Here is a 6,044-nt window from a genome sequence, read left to right on the forward strand (position 1 = left end):
CATAAAACTAGTAATGGATCTATTTAACTCAAAAGCTTCCTCCATGCTTTCTTTTTTTGCTTGCTCCAGCTGTGATAAACGTATTAATTCCAAATTTTTGTATCGCTGTTGAGCCTTTTTACTAGGGCGACCCCTTTTTCTCTTTTCATCGACCAACGTAAGTCTCTCGATGTTGTCCACCACTTGCATATTATGCAATAATGAAACTGACAATGCGTTAACTTTATAAAGGAAATGATTCAATTCATATGGATGTTCTGCAACTAGATTGGCTGCAACATCAAAAGAAAAGAGAAAAGACAATTATTATTCGCGCGCCACATTCAGTTCCTCCTCAATAAACAAAGAACTATTAGCTATAATTAATTCACGTAGTTCACGAGACGAAACTTGTAATAAAACTCCGCGACGTCGATGGTCTAGTTTTTGAACAACTTTAAAGTCATTAATTGTCACTGTTAAGTTTAGTTTGTCTCGACAGAAAACGGTCATACGATCGACAGCAGTTTCTGCTGTCGATCTCCAAAAAGCCACGTAAAAGAGGCCTAATCTATCTTCAACACGAGATAATCTGAGGGAAATAGCTTTCCACCTAGGCACGGAGTCCTCATGACTCACAAGATTGGAAAGCTGAGGATTAATCGCATCATTAAAGGGTTCAAGATTGGAAAGCTGAGGATTAATCGCATCATTAAAGGGTTCAAGATTGGAAAGCTGAGGATTAATCGCATCATTAAAAGGTTCAAGATCGAAATTATTGACAAAATCCTCAAAATTCGAGGCACTTGAATTAACTGAATCAAAAAGAAATGGAACAGAATTTAGAAACAAAACACTATCTTCTTCGGTCCAAACGCTTAATGATTCACTCATAATTAATGCAGTCATTAATTAAAGAAAATCCAATTAATACTAACTATTAGAAGATGGAGTACAAACAGACAGATCCAAGGGAACATCCCCACTATCAATATCCTTCCACAAAACTGTTGAAGTTGTTGATGAACAGCTTTCCGACATCTTTACAAAGAGATTGCACAAACAATACTGAATACACACCCTATGCGTACGTGACAAACCAGGACAAAAAAATTGACAACGATGAAGAATAAAAAAATTCGTAAACGTGCAAATCAGCCAAAGGTTACAGAATATACATTACTACTTACCTTAAGGATAAGGTTACACATAACACTTAGACACTACACTGTATACATTTCAAAACATACGAGAATCCTAGAGTCTGCAATTCCTTATCTATTATGTATCATTAATTGTTCAAACCTTATTAATTTAACATAAACAATTTATCGAGACGATAAATAATTTAAGGAGGGAGGACTGTTACATCCCGAGATATAACTTTTTATTCCACGGCATAAAATTTTATTATTATATATGTATGTATGTATGTATGTATATATATATATATAAAAGAAAACAATAATAGTAAAATATGTATCATAAGTTAAAATAAATTAAAGTATTGTTAATGAAATTAATTAAGCATGTATATATATATATACACCTATATTTAAATATATAAGAAAATATAACACTCTACATTACCTTATGTGAGTTTCACATAAGATAATTGATTATAGTTTCGACCAAGATCTAATGAAACGAGAAACAACAGTCGGTTAATTGCCTACTTATATTACTCATGATAAGAGATCAACTGTCGCTATAAGATGACTAATTGTCTGTTGGTAAATTATCATTGAGTTGTATATCTGTAATGGATAATATATTTAAACAAAAGAGACAAAATAAATGTTAAAATTATAAATAATCAATTAAAAGATTAATTAGATCTATGTAAAGAGAAGAATTAACATTAAACTATTCTTAAAGTGCATTAAGTATTAATAAGTAGTTAATAAATAAAATAATTAGTTGTAATACCTTTTAACGTATAATCAATAAAAGTAGAACAATTATTGATAAAACAATTATTAGAAAACGATAAAGCTAATAAATCATTGTTGATAATTATTAAAATCTTATTAATAAATAATGTACATGAATAGTGTAATAAAAGGCACGTGCTCCTTACAAAATTACGCCGACACATGCTTCTTACAAATTTACGCCGACACATGCTTCTTACAAATTTACGCCGACACATGCTTCTTACAAATTTTCACAAACAAATTATAGTATATAAACCCCTGTTTTCTTAGCAACAGTCGTCAAATACTCCGGTGAGCTTCTGCCCGAACGGTATCGTTGAGTCGGCCCTTCGATCGTTTAGTTGAGTTGTTAGAATCAGTGTTATACAAAGGATAAATTGTTTTCTGTAAGGAGATAATTTGCACTACCCTTCATTTCAATTAATACTTTCGTCGTATAACAGTTCATTTAATTATTCTCTTTCTAATTTAAATTTATAAAATTAGTGCAAGTTCTTTCTAAACACTAAGAAAACAAGTTTTCTTTTGTATCAAGGTACAGTGTCAGAAAGAACACTTAGAGTTTGTAAAATAACTGTTCAAATAGTTGTTTTTAGTGCTAAAAGTGTCTAAAAACGAACTGAAAATCTTATATCATTGTACAACCTGTGAAGCGGCTACGTACAACTGGTTGCATCCTGTCATTGTAAACTTCATTAACGCAAATCTTTCAAAATTGTAAGTAAAATCAATTGTTTATAAATTTTAGTTGTTAATAAATACTACATAAAAAGGAATATGCATATAATTATTTAACGAGAACCCGTAGTTCTTTCAAAGTCAAACGAATCCACACTTAAAAATAAATGTCAAGTCTTACCAACTTGACTAATCAGCAAACATCCTCCCTTTTATTATTCATTTAATAAAACCACCCTCGCCTTTAGCTCGGGACATAACAACATACATACATACATACATACATACATACATACATACATACATACATACATACATACATACATACATACATACATACATACATACATACATACATACATACATACATACATACATACATACATACATACATACATACATACATACATACATACATACATACATACATACATACATACATACATACATACATACATACATACATACATACATACATACATACATACATACATACATACATACATACATACATACATACATACATACATACATACATACATACATACATACATACATACATACATACATACATACATACATACATACATACATACATACATACATACATACATACATACATACATACATACATACATACATACATACATACATACATACATACATACATACATACATACATACATACATACATACATACATACATACATACATACATACATACATACATACATACATACATACATACATACATACATACATACATACATACATACATACATACATACATACATACATACATACATACATACATACATACATACATACATACATACATACATACATACATACATACATACATACATACATACATACATACATACATACATACATACATACATACATACATACATACATACATACATACATACATACATACATACATACATACATACATACATACATACATACATACATACATACATACATACATACATACATACATACATACATACATACATACATACATACATACATACATACATACATACATACATACATACATACATACATACATACATACATACATACATACATACATACATACATACATACATACATACATACATACATACATACATACATACATACATACATACATACATACATACATACATACATACATACATACATACATACATACATACATACATACATACATACATACATACATACATACATACATACATACATACATACATACATACATACATACATACATACATACATACATACATACATACATACATACATACATACATACATACATACATACATACATACATACATACATACATACATACATACATACATACATACATACATACATACATACATACATACATACATACATACATACATACATACATACATACATACATACATACATACATACATACATACATACATACATACATACATACATACATACATACATACATACATACATACATACATACATACATACATACATACATACATACATACATACATACATACATACATACATACATACATACATACATACATACATACATACATACATACATACATACATACATACATACATACATACATACATACATACATACATACATACATACATACATACATACATACATACATACATACATACATACATACATACATACATACATACATACATACATACATACATACATACATACATACATACATACATACATACATACATACATACATACATACATACATACATACATACATACATACATACATACATACATACATACATACATACATACATACATACATACATACATACATACATACATACATACATACATACATACATACATACATACATACATACATACATACATACATACATACATACATACATACATACATACATACATACATACATACATACATACATACATACATACATACATACATACATACATACATACATACATACATACATACATACATACATACATACATACATACATACATACATACATACATACATACATACATACATACATACATACATACATACATACATACATACATACATACATACATACATACATACATACATACATACATACATACATACATACATACATACATACATACATACATACATACATACATACATACATACATACATACATACATACATACATACATACATACATACATACATACATACATACATACATACATACATACATACATACATACATACATACATACATACATACATACATACATACATACATACATACATACATACATACATACATACATACATACATACATACATACATACATACATACATACATACATACATACATACATACATACATACATACATACATACATACATACATACATACATACATACATACATACATACATACATACATACATACATACATACATACATACATACATACATACATACATACATACATACATACATACATACATACATACATACATACATACATACATACATACATACATACATACATACATACATACATACATACATACATACATACATACATACATACATACATACATACATACATACATACATACATACATACATACATACATACATACATACATACATACATACATACATACATACATACATACATACATACATACATACATACATACATACATACATACATACATACATACATACATACATACATACATACATACATACATACATACATACATACATACATACATACATACATACATACATACATACATACATACATACATACATACATACATACATACATACATACATACATACATACATACATACATACATACATACATACATACATACATACATACATACATACATACATACATACATACATACATACATACATACATACATACATACATACATACATACATACATACATACATACATACATACATACATACATACATACATACATACATACATACATACATACATACATACATACATACATACATACATACATACATACATACATACATACATACATACATACATACATACATACATACATACATACATACATACATACATACATACATACATACATACATACATACATACATACATACATACATACATACATACATACATACATACATACATACATACATACATACATACATACATACATACATACATACATACATACATACATACATACATACATACATACATACATACATACATACATACATACATACATACATACATACATACATACATACATACATACATACATACATACATACATACATACATACATACATACATACATACATACATACATACATACATACATACATACATACATACATACATACAT

This window comes from Leptopilina boulardi, unplaced genomic scaffold (genome assembly GCF_019393585.1).
Source record: "Leptopilina boulardi isolate dan_hultmark-lab unplaced genomic scaffold, ZJU_Lbou_2.1 LbouV2_152, whole genome shotgun sequence".
NCBI classification, from domain to species: Eukaryota; Metazoa; Arthropoda; class Insecta; order Hymenoptera; family Figitidae; genus Leptopilina; species Leptopilina boulardi.